This window comes from Octopus sinensis, linkage group LG3 (genome assembly GCF_006345805.1).
Source record: "Octopus sinensis linkage group LG3, ASM634580v1, whole genome shotgun sequence".
In the NCBI taxonomy this organism is placed as follows: Eukaryota; Metazoa; Mollusca; class Cephalopoda; order Octopoda; family Octopodidae; genus Octopus; species Octopus sinensis.
This window is the reverse complement of record NC_042999.1, coordinates 150733731-150746178: the sequence shown is the minus strand read 5'-3', so window position 1 is coordinate 150746178 and position 12448 is coordinate 150733731. Positions and strand designations below refer to the sequence as shown.

Here is a 12448-nt window from a genome sequence, read left to right as displayed (position 1 = left end):
TAAAATCAAAATGTAGGGTTTACCAAAGTATTTAGCCACTTTTCAGTCTTGATTCAGCAGACTTATGATGAAAGACATTCCAGTAGTGACCACCACATCTTTTCATACATCCTAAGACTGCACAAGTCAATGTATCTTATCTTTTTATTAGGAGAGTACAGTGGGATCTCATGGAGTTTAGCCAATTCATTAAGCAGATAGAGCAACATTTTAATTATATCTCAGTATGGAGTGGCTGTGTGGTAAGTAGCTTGCTTACCAACCACATGGTTCCAGGTTCAGTCCCAATGCGTGGCACCTTGGGCAAGTGTCTTCTACTATAGCCATGGGCCGACCAAAGCCTTGTGAGTGGATTTGGTAAACGGAAACTGAAAGAAGCCCATCGTACATATGTATATATATATATATATATGTCTGCGTGTCTGTGTTTGTCCCCTTAGCATTGCTTGACAACCGATGCTGGTGTGTTTATGTCCCCGTCACTTAGCGGTTCAGCAAAAGAGACCAATAGAATAAATACTGGGCTTACAAAGAATAAGTCCCGGGGTCGAGTTGCTCGACTAAAGGTGGTGCTCCAGCATGGCCGCAGTCAACGGACTGAAACAAGTATTATAAAAAAAAAATATTAAAAGAGTCAGCTTTTAATTTAAATTAAAAGATGACTTTTCTCAAAATTACTTATATATATACATATATATGATTGACCCTTTTCAGTTTCTGTCAACTAAATCCACTCTCAAGGGTTTGGTTGGCCCAAGGCTATAACAGAAGACCAAAGTGCCACACACTGGGACTGAAACCAGGACTATGTGGTTGGGAAGCAAGCTTCTTACCACACAGCCACTCCTGCACCTATGAGTATATTTTTGGCATGATTATATTAATAACAGATATGGATGACTAACAATGCAAATTTTATTTGATCATGAAATTTTGGTTAATAATAATAAAAAAAGAATTTTAATAAATTCATAATATAAGTTGTGAATGGAAGAATTCCATTGGTATAGCATCTACAAACAACAATTAGTTGCTTTCGCTAATTGTTTAGTAATTAGTTATTAACATTTTGTTGTTTAGTAATAACAAATTATTGATAATGAGAAAGCATGGTACATTTCCTGCCTGACATTATTAAAACAGCCATATCATGATGAAAATACCAGTTCCCGTCCGATCATCGGAGTTAAGCAATGTTGAGCCTCGTGAGTACTTAGATGGGTGACCGCTTGAGAAACTTAGGTGCTGTAAGCATTTCACACAAGCAACTCTGCTAGCTCAGTCAGTAGAGCGTAAGACTCTTAATCTCGGGGTCATGAGTTCGAGCCCCACGCTGGACGAATGACATTTTCTTTGTGTTATTTTGAAAGTGGTGAGCCGGCAGAATCATTAGCACATTGGATGAAATGCTTATCGATATTGTGCTTGTCTTTTACGTTCTGAGTTCAAATTCCACCGAGGTCGACTTTGCCTTTCATCCTTTTGGGGTCAATAAAATAAGTACCAGTTACACACTGGGGTCGATGTAATCGACTTAGCCACTCCCCACAAATTTCAGGCCTTGTGTCTATACTAGAAAGGATTATTAAAACAATCACTAGATGATTCACTATAGGAGTGGCAGGAAGAGTACAAGTATGTGAGGGAGTAGAGGATGGAAAATGTTGAATGGAAAGGCTGGTAAAAAAATTAAAAAAAGGAACAGAGAGAGATGAAATCAACTGAAGCTAAATGGGAGTTGCCATTAACATTAATTACAAACTAATTAATCCTGCTCTTCTTTCTCTATATCTTGATTTTTTTACTTCAGGCTTTCATTTCCACTTTCTGTTTCATTCATATCTATCTTCAAGATCTGTTTTCATACTTACTTACTCTTTTCCTCTCTTACAATGTTTTAGTTTTACAACTCTTTTTTTTACAAAATTACAATTTCGGAAGCAATTTCATCCATCTAGTTATATTATCTCTCTCTCATATATATATATATATATATATATATATATATACATACATACAGACATAGAGACATATAGACAGATAAATAGATATGTATGTATGTATGTCTATCTGTCTATATAATATATATATATATACACACATACACACATGCGTGTGTGTTTCTATGATCTGAGAAAAGGAGGATGGAATTTTTTTTTTTACACTTCTTCATCAACAACAATAACACCAGCAGAATATCCATTTTCCCATTTAAAAATGGTATATGAACAAAATTAAATGGAAACCTTATCATTCTGAGATCTTTCGCTACAAATCAGGAATTTGTAATGAAAAGCAGAAAAAGAAAACTGAAACAATATCTCTATCAGTTACTGATCAATATTCTATCAGTAACTGATCAATATTCATCGAAAAACAGGATTAAATGATTTCTTCTCCGTGCGCTGTGTAAAAAAATACTTCCAGACATCATACTGGCAAAATAAGTAGAACATTGTGAATTGCCTCAGTCTTTTAGACCAATAAACAGGTTCCACTCACAATTCACATTTGAATGGCAAGTAGCAGAAAAGACATCCAGTCTTAAGATGATTTTTTTTTGTGATACAGATTGAACCCTTGAACAAGTGGTCAGTGGTCACAGTTTTTTTTTTTGTATTTCATGTATTTATTTATTTGTACTACCATCATATGTGAGGTTGCAATGCAGCTGGTAGTCTTGTAAGTTGCATGGTTGCCTCACTAGTGTTGGTGGCAGGAAAAAAAAAAACACCCTGTCCACACTGTAAAGTGATTGACATTAGAAAGGGCAGCTAGCAGTAGAGAAACCATGCCAAAACAGACAACTGGAACATGACACAGTCGTTAGAACCTGTCAGATTCTGTCAAACTGTCCAACCCATGCCAGCAAGGAAGATGGACATTAAAAGATGCTGATGATACTCTTACTCTTTACTCTTGTACTTGTTTCAGTCATTTGACTGTCACCATTCTGCAGCACCACCTTGAAGAAGTATTAGTCAAACAAATCAACCTCAGTACTTTTTTTTTTTAAGCCTTATTCAATCAGTTTCTTTTGCTGAACTACTAAGTTACAGGGACATAAACAAACCAACATCAGTTGTCAAGCAGTGATGGGAGACACACACCATACACACACACACATATATATATATGATTGGGTGGAGGTGCAATGGCCCAGTGATTAGGCAGTGGACTTGCATTCGTAGGATCGCAGTTTCGATTCCCAGACCAAGTGTTGTGAGTGTTGAGTGAAATCACCTAAAGCCAGACGAGGTTCCAGCAAGGGAGTGGTAGTGAACTCTGCTGTACTCTTTCACCACAACTTTCTCTCACTCTTTCTTCCTGTTTCTGTTGTACCTGTATTTCAAAGGGCCAGCTTTGCCACACTCTATGTCACATGGAATCTCCCTGAGAACTACATAAAGGGTACCCGTGTCTGTGGAGGGCTCATCCACTTGAATGTTAATTTCACGAGCAGGCTGTTCTGTTAACAGGATCAACAAGAGCCCTCGCTGTCGCAACCAACAGAGTGCCACCAATATGATGGACTTCTTTCAGTTTCTGTCTGCCAAATCCACTCACAAAGCTTTAGTCAGCCTGGGGCTATAGCAGAAGACACTTGCCCAAGGTGCCACACACTGGATCTGAACCCGGAACCACGCAGTTAGGAAGCAAACTGCTTACTACACACTACATTGCCTATTGACAATGTTTTTCTCAAGATGTGGGCAGAACTCAGAAGGACAATTTTTTTGCAGTTCTGGTACCTTTTAGTTCCTGGTATTTGGCCGTGGAATTTGAGTGTCATTCAGTGTTATCCTCGAAGCTCTGATGATCACTTGACATGCACACACATAAATTCTTGCATATGAAGAAATTGAGAAAGAGAGAGAGAGAGAGAAAGAAATGGGGCAGGAAAAAGAGAGAGAAGAGAGCAAGAGAAGAAAAAAAGAAGGGTAGAGAGACAAAAAAAGAAAAAGGAAGGAAGTTAAAAAGAATTACATCAAATCCACAGTCTGCTGTAAATTTGTGTCATTCTAATAGTTTAAATTTCAATAAGTGTGTACTTGAGAATGGGGAGTGAATGGAAGAAGGAAAGGGTTACATATTACTGTTGGTGGTGGTGGTAGATAAAGAACTTGGGTTTGCAGAAAAGTCAATGAGTACCAGTATGGAGCTGTCAAGTGTAACTGGAATCAAAATGTCATTATCCAGTTGAGTTAATGATTCAATCTTTATGCAGAATATAAAAAATAAAATAAGAAGAGTAGTAGTAGTAGTTAATAATAATAATAATAATAATAATAATGATAATGATAATAAAGAAAAAAAATGCTTTTGGAATTGTGAATAAACTGCAGGAGGTGATACAGCTGTGTTAATTCTAGCTCTGGTTCTTAATAGAAAAGAAGAGAAGTAAAAAAGGAAGAAGAAAAAGGAGATTAAAGAGAGAAAATAAATGGGAAAAAATGAAGGAAAAAAGAAAAAGGAAGAAGAATTAGAAAGAATAAGATGAAGGAAAATATGAAGATGAGCAAAAAGAAGACACCATCTCTGCCAACAACAACAACAGGAACAAAGGAACCAGTATAGTGTCACTTGACCTGCTAGAAATAACATCCAAATATCCCTCAAATCATATGACACTAGCTTAACCCTTTCACTGCAATATTTCTGTTAAAATACACCACTGCTTTTATTTGAATCAATTTTGAAAATGATAAAGAAATTAGTAAAATAACTGTCGGAGCAAGATGGTGTTTAGAACATAAATTAGCAAGTAACTTTGATGGAAGGTTTTAAATTTAGAACACGTGAAACCCTTTTCATTCCAACCCATCTGAGAATGCCTTTTGTTCTATAATACAAAAGTTACTTTTATAAAATGATTTAACCCTTTAGCATTTAAACCGGCCATATCCGGCCAAAAGTATTCTGCCTGTTTTATGTTCAAACTGGTCAGATTTGGTCTCTCACACCAACCCTACATTATCAATTAAAAAATGAACAGCTACCTCATCAAAATCTCAAAGCTACAAGATTAATGAATGATTAGTTCAAAACAATGTGGATAAAAAAGCATTAATTTTGGTAGAATAATGCAAACACTAAAGGGTTAAAGTAAAACTTTCCACTTGCATCAAAATTTCATGTTTATTTATGTTCCAAACACAAGCATGCCCTTGCTTACCCCCAACCTCAGTTTCAAGACATGATTGGTCCCGAGACCAAGGCCTCTACTATGATTTTTAAGAAATGTGGTGGAAAACTAGCTCAAGAAGGCAGGGATGCTACTCCTTGAGATCCCTTTCAAAGTCAACGCTACCAGAGCAAAAGCAAGGTAGACCAAGGAAAATGTGGAGGGGACAGGTGGAGGAGGAGATTGGGAGGGTCGGCTTGAGAAGAGAGGACGCCTTAAACCAGGCAAGATGGTCAGATGGTGTGAGGGCGGTTGCTATGGTATTGAGGTAAATCCAGCCACCCCCGTTAACGGGGACAAACCCCGGATTCAAAATAATGGATGATGATGATGATGATGATGAATGTGAATAAATAAACATTACATTTGACAGTAATCTGAATGCTAAAGGGTTAAGCTTTACTTTACAATTCTAAAATAAAATCATGTAAGATATTTAGGCCTTTAACCCAAAGCAGTGGCATGGACATGTAGTTAAGAAGCCCACTTGGCAACCACATGTTTCTGGGTTCAATACCACAACACAGCACCTTCAATAAATGTCTTCTATAACAGCCTCAGGTTCACCAATATCATAAGGTGGAATTTGATAGATGGAATATATATCTAAACCTATCATATACACATATCCTTAATATCTATTTTCCATGCTGGCATGGGTTGGACAGCTTGTCATGAACTAGCAAGGCTAGAGGGCCGCACCAGGTCTCATAATCTGTTTTGGCTTGGTTTCTACAGCTGGTTGCCCTTAACACCAACCACTTTACAGAGTGTACTGGGTGCTTTTTACATGACACCAGTTCCAGCACTTTTTACGTGGCACCAGCACCCACACCCACCCTTTTTAAGTGTCACATTGGGTTTAGGATATCAATATTGTCGTGGTGGGTGGGTCTTCTTGAATACAATAACTCACCACATTTCTCAGTCCTTTATCATTTCATTTCATTTCATTAAGTTCAGCATTTTGAGATTGGCCTTTGATTGAATTACAGTTTGACTTGAGATATTCTATGTCACCACATTCTCATTATCTCTCTTTCATAAAGGCAGTGAGATGGCAGAGTCATTAGCACGTTGGATGAAATGCTTAGCAGTATTTCACCTGTCGCTCCATTCTGAGTTCAAATTCTGCCAAGGGCAATTTTGCCTTTCGTCCTTTTGGGGTCGATCGACTAGTCCCCTCCCCCAAAGGTTCTGGCCTTGTGCCTATAGTAGAAGGATTATCTCTCTTTCATACACATCAGTGAAACTAAATCCAACAGGAATATATATCCAAGGAACTGGTTACCATATCAGCTGGGAATAAGGTCTCTTGTCATAGTTGAAAAACTAAATATAAAAAATAAATAAAATAATATTTAACTTCGCGCAGTTTTGTTTGTTTGTAGTGTGTGGCTCCTTTAATGTGTTAGATGTAAACAGATAAGCTATTCTCTCCTGGATACTAACCATTGGGAGTTGGGAGTTTCCTCGGTTCATGGAAACGTTGTTGCTTTCCTTCATTTGATTTTTCTCTTAAGTAAGTGTGTGTGTGTGTGTGTGTGTGTGTGTGTGTGTGTGCTTGTGTATATGTGTACATGTGCATGTAAGTGTAAATGTTTGAGCAAATTTTCTAATAAACTGGATATCTCCACAACTGAATGATGACGTGTGTGTGGGGGTGCATGTATGTCTTTTATTGCTTATACACACACACACACACACACACACGGTTGTAAATGCAGGGATGTTAAAGTAAGAAATCATAAAGCAGAAAATCTTTCCAGAAAGATCTCTCGAGCAATCCCTTGAGTCTATATCTCAGTAAATACAAGTATCTTGTTGTTCCCTAAAGGTAGACAGCCAGAGATAAAATCTTCCTAACCACTAAAAAAAAGAAGAAAAAAAACCTTTCCACAATCCCGGAGAGAGTAAACCCTTTGAAATGAAGAAATCATCAAGTGCAGTGGGTTCATATACAGAATGGGTCCCATAGAATGGCTAATGAAGGGTTACTCGACAAGGCAGAGTGAAATCGCAGTAAACTTAGTAGAGCATAACCAGAGAAAATAACACTTTTATATTAAGAAGTTTGCTTTGCAGCCATGTGGTTTTGGGTTCAATTCCACTGCATGGCACCTTTGACAAGTGTCTTTCTGCTATTGCCCCAAGCTAACCAAAGTCACTTGAGTGGATTTGACTGATGGAAACTGAAAGAAGCTTGTTGTGTATAAGTACAAATAACACCAAGTAATTTTTCTAATGCTCTTATGATTGTTCCAATCCACCACTTTATTAACACCACCACCACCACTACTACTACAAATAATAATAATAATAATAATAATAATAATAATAATAATAGCATGCATATTGTGTAAAGTACTGTCTTGTGACTGGTCAAACAGTACACGCACACCCTGGTAGACACAATGTCTTCAATCAACAACCTCACATAATAATGATAATAATAATAATAATAAGGTATAATAACAAGGCATCAAGAGGAATATAAAGGAAATCAGAATAGAGTACCCAGTAGAACTGTTACAAAGGGTTTGCCTCATTGGCACAGCTAGAATAATCAGGAAAGCATTTGATAGTTGAAAAGAACAGATAGCATGGTATCATAGGCTGCAGGCAGCAAGCCCGCTATGCATGCAAGTCTTAGAGGAGCTCCAACAAAACCTGTGATAAAGGGATAATAATAATAATTGTTGTGTTGTTGTGACCCCCTTTGGTCATGAATGACCATGGGATTGTACCTAGAAAGTTACCCTCCAAGGCACAAGTCTGAGCAAGGTTGTTTATGGAAGACCAGCAGTCACCCATGCATACCAGCCTCCCCCTCTCCACACCACTGATGTTATCCAAGGGAAAGGCAAAGGCCTATACAGCTTGGCACCAGTGACATCACAGCTCATTTAATAATGTGCAAGTGACCGAGCCTTTCACAGACACGGGTACCCTTAATGTAGTTCTCGGGGAGATTCAGTGTGACACAGAGTGTGACAAAGCTGGCCCTTTGAAATAAAGAGAGAGAAAAAGTTGTGGTGAGAGAGTACAGCAGGGTTTGCCACCCCCCACCCCCTGCCGGAGCCTTGTGGAGCTTTAGATGTTTTTGCTCAATAAACACTCACAATGTCCGGTCTGGGAATCGAAACCGCGATCCTACAACCGCGAGTCCGCTGCCCTAACCACTGGGCCATTACGCCTTCACAATAGTAATAATGATAATAATAACAATAATCCTTTCTGCTATAGGCACAAGGCATGAAATTTTGGGGGAAGGGGCTAGTTGATTACATTGACTCCAGTGCATGAGTGGTACTTATTTCATTGACTTTCAAAGGATGAAAGCAAAGTCGAACTCAGCGGAATTTGAACTCAGAATGTAAGGACAGACGAAATCCTGCTAAGCATTTTGCCAGCTGACCACATTAAATAATAATAATAATAATAATAATAATAATAATAATAATAATAGCAATCTTTTCTTTAACGGCCACAAGGGCCAAACACAAAACAAAAGAAGACATTACAACAGAAGGGGCAAGTGGGGCTCAGCGCAAAAAATTGTGTATAAAATAAAAAAATAACACAAAAATTTAATAATAGGCACAGCAGTGGCTGTGTGGTAAGTAGGCTGCTTACCAAACACATGGATCCGAGTTCAGTCCCACTGCATGGCACTTTGGGTAAGTGTCATCTACTATAGCCTCGAGCGAACCAAACCCTTGTGAGAGGATTTGGTAGGCGAAAACTGAAAGAAGCCCACCTTGAAGAATTTTTAGTTAGATGAATCAACCCCAGTACTTATATCTTAAGCCTCGTATTTATTTTGCCAGTCTCTTTTGCTGAACCACTAAGTTTCAGGGATGCAAGTACACCAACACCAGTTGTCAAGCAGTGATGGTGATGTGCATGGAAGAAACTGACAGAAACATGCATACATAAATATACATACATATATATATATAATATATCAAAGGGATGTGTTATAATACTATTCCACAGCCATACCAACAATCCAACATACATACATCATTAGCTGCCTCACAAATATCATTATGGTTTTGACACCTGGTTAGTACCATTCAATCTGGTAGTATCAACAGCACTAAAATAAGTGTTGTTTGAGAAAAACAAAGAAACCACAACTTTCAAACACATTTATCCTGTGTACAACTGTATCAATAAATAAATCCAATAAGTAAATTACAATCAACTCCTAAATATGTAACTAAATAGTTACCAAACCTTCAAGCCATATATATAAATGATGGGCTTCTCTCAGTTTCCATCTACCAAATCCACTCACGAGGCTTTGGTTGGCTTGAGGCTATAGTAGAAGACACTTGCCCAAGGTGTCATGCAGTGGGACTGAACCCAGAGCCATGTGTTTGGAAGGCAAGCTTCTTACCACACAGCCACTCCTGCACCTATATATATATATATACTGGAGTTGAACCTGGAACCATGTGGTTGGAAAGCAAGCTTCTTTCTATACAGCCATGGCTGCGCCTACAGACACATAAACATACACATATATATACACATATACACAAATTAATATACTCATACATACAAATGCATTTAGATGTAAGAGAGAGAGAAAGAAAGGTGAGAGAGAGATGTGTGTGTAAACATATATGTGTGTCTAGAAGAATACTATGAAAAAAAATGGTACTTATATTCATGAAAGGGCCAACAGGATTACAATCATTCTACCACATGTTTATCTAGCTTTGATAGAGAAAATTGATTATTAAATGTATGAATAGTTGGTTATTTAAGGATGGATATTTATAGGAAAAGAATAACACAATTTATCTCAAAGTTGGCGAGGAATTAAAAAACAGCAACAGTGAAGTTGTTTTGCTATTTTTTTTTTCAGAGAACATAAAAAGCACTGGAAAATTTCTGCCCAGTTTTGTTTGTTTGATATATATATATATATATATATATATTTTTTTTTTTTTTTTTTTTTGTATGCAGGATTCAGGAAAAAATATAAAATAATGGCTTTTATTTACTCTGGCATGAAAACTGAAGTTCATGGAATAAGGAAAAAGTGACAGTAAGGGATTTCATATCTTCCCCAAGAGCATTAAGGATATATATGTGAAACAATTTAAATTGAAAATCATAGAATAAGAAACATGAAAAAGTTGTTTTTTTTTCTCCTCATTGCTTCTACTAACCATTAACCTCAAACATATAGAAGAAAACATTAACATTTCTTCACAATTTTTTTCAACTCTTTCACTGAATTTCTATCCTTATTTCTTCGTACATTTTCTTTCTGTTGGACAACTTCCAGATTTTGGCGTATCCTCATTCTCCATTGCTCTTATTCTATTCCTCACTATGTCATCTCATGTTCAGTCCCCACTGAGTGCCACCTTGGGCAAGAGTCTTCTACTATAACTCTGGGGGCCACCCAAAACCAAGTGAGAGGATTTGCTAACAGGAAACTGAAAGACAAACACTACCACCACCACCATTATCATCATTATCAGTTAATGTCCATCTCCCATGATGGCATGGATCGAACAGTTCAACAGGATCTGATGAGCTAGTGGACTGTGTTAAGCTTCAGCATAGTTTCTATGGCTGGATAGCCTTCATAACATCAACCATTTTACATAGTGCACTAGATGCGTTTTTGGGACACTACACTTATGAAATGACCGAGTAACTCATAATCCAAGACCTCTTGACTGAGTGAGGGTGCAATATTAAGGGACCCTTTGTGCTGGTTGTTGAGAAGCTAAAAGGATGACAGAGGGGTAGTTACAGGTGTATTGCTGCAGAAGAGATTCGTGCCCACTCCTACCTGGAACTGGAGAAAAGATGGTGATAAGGTTTCAGGGATGAGAGAGGATCAGAAATGTGGAGTGGTTATGTCAGTTCTCGAGAGTGTGAGAGTGACACAGGTGATTGGAGATAAAGAGAAAGGTGAATTAGGGTGAATTGTGAACACAGGTGATGATTGCTCAATGGTGAATCTCAGTTTTGTGAGGAGTGAAAGAAATAGGGAGTGGGTCAGAGAGCTGTAGGTGATAAGGGACAGTACAGAGAAGGTGAAGAGAGTACTAGTATAATAAAACCATATATAGATGAGAAATACAGAGATTATGTGAAGTGGGGGAGGGCTGAGAGAAGTGCAGTGGCAGAGATGGAGGTCAGAGGTACTTAGGGATGGAAACAGTAACAAACAAAAATAGTGAGGACTTTTGTATATATGTGTGTGTAGGTGTGCACATGTCTATGTTAAGTGTTTACATTTTTAGTCACTTGTACAAAAATAGTGTGGTGTTGTCATTTGTACAAAAGTGCAATATGAAGTGTTATCAGAGTCTCTTGTCACCAAATTGTCTGGGCATTTCATGCCTTTGAAGCAGTGTGAAATAAGTGAGCTCTTACTTGAAAAACAGACGAAGGTTAGTGACAAGAAAAACAAATGGTCGTAAAACAATGCTTCAATAAAATGCATCCATTTAGTCCATGCAAAAATAAGGAAAATGAACGATGTATATTAATCTCACTAATTTTTCCCCATCTCCAAATTCCCATATATATGTATATATATATCATCATCGTCATTTATATATATACCACAGGGTATCAACACACTGTAAAATTTCTTAGTGTTTTGCTATTTTACTCTGTACAGTTCAACTTTTCCTTTGGGTATAAAAGTTCAAAGAAATAAGTCATCAACAAAGGTGACTCCCCCTAAGTACATTACAGGAAGATAAAGTTTTCTATGATACCCTTTTATATAATCCAACTGGTTATGGAAGTCACCACTCAGCACCAGATCACTAATATGTTCTTATCCTTCATTGGGTACATATTTTTTCAGTAAGGACACTCAACTGGTTAACATTGTGAGAATCAAGATAAGTCCCAAAACACCATGACAGCTTGCACTGATGTCAGTGGGTAAAAGAAATGAAAGTACTACAGCTATTATTGTGAGACAGTTCCTTAAGATGGTTATGTAACTGATCTTTCAGTAATTGCACTTGAATAGCCAGACTTACATGTATGTTACCATATAAACAATTTTTTTACAATAACCAGGAAGAATTTTTTTTTTAAACTTAAATAAAAAGCAACCAAGAAAATCGTCTTCTATATTTTTCCTAATTTCCTCTCTTATTTTGTAACATGGGTATATGTAAGAATGCACACATGTATGTGTGTGTGTGTATCTAAAAACTCAAAAAATTTTGCTTCAAATTGTTCAGTTTCAAAGTTGAGGATGTTTAC

At 37.3% G+C, this 12448-nt stretch overlaps 1 protein-coding gene and 1 pseudogene across 1 annotated transcript in view; one reads left to right on the top strand and one right to left on the bottom strand.

Moving 5' to 3' along the window:
* LOC115209887 (ceramide glucosyltransferase) overlaps positions 1 to 12448 on the bottom strand; it is a 327186-nt gene that overhangs the window by 277389 nt on the left and 37349 nt on the right. The gene's annotated exons all lie outside the window — the stretch shown is intronic.
* Positions 1136 to 1254, top strand: LOC115210105 (annotated as a pseudogene).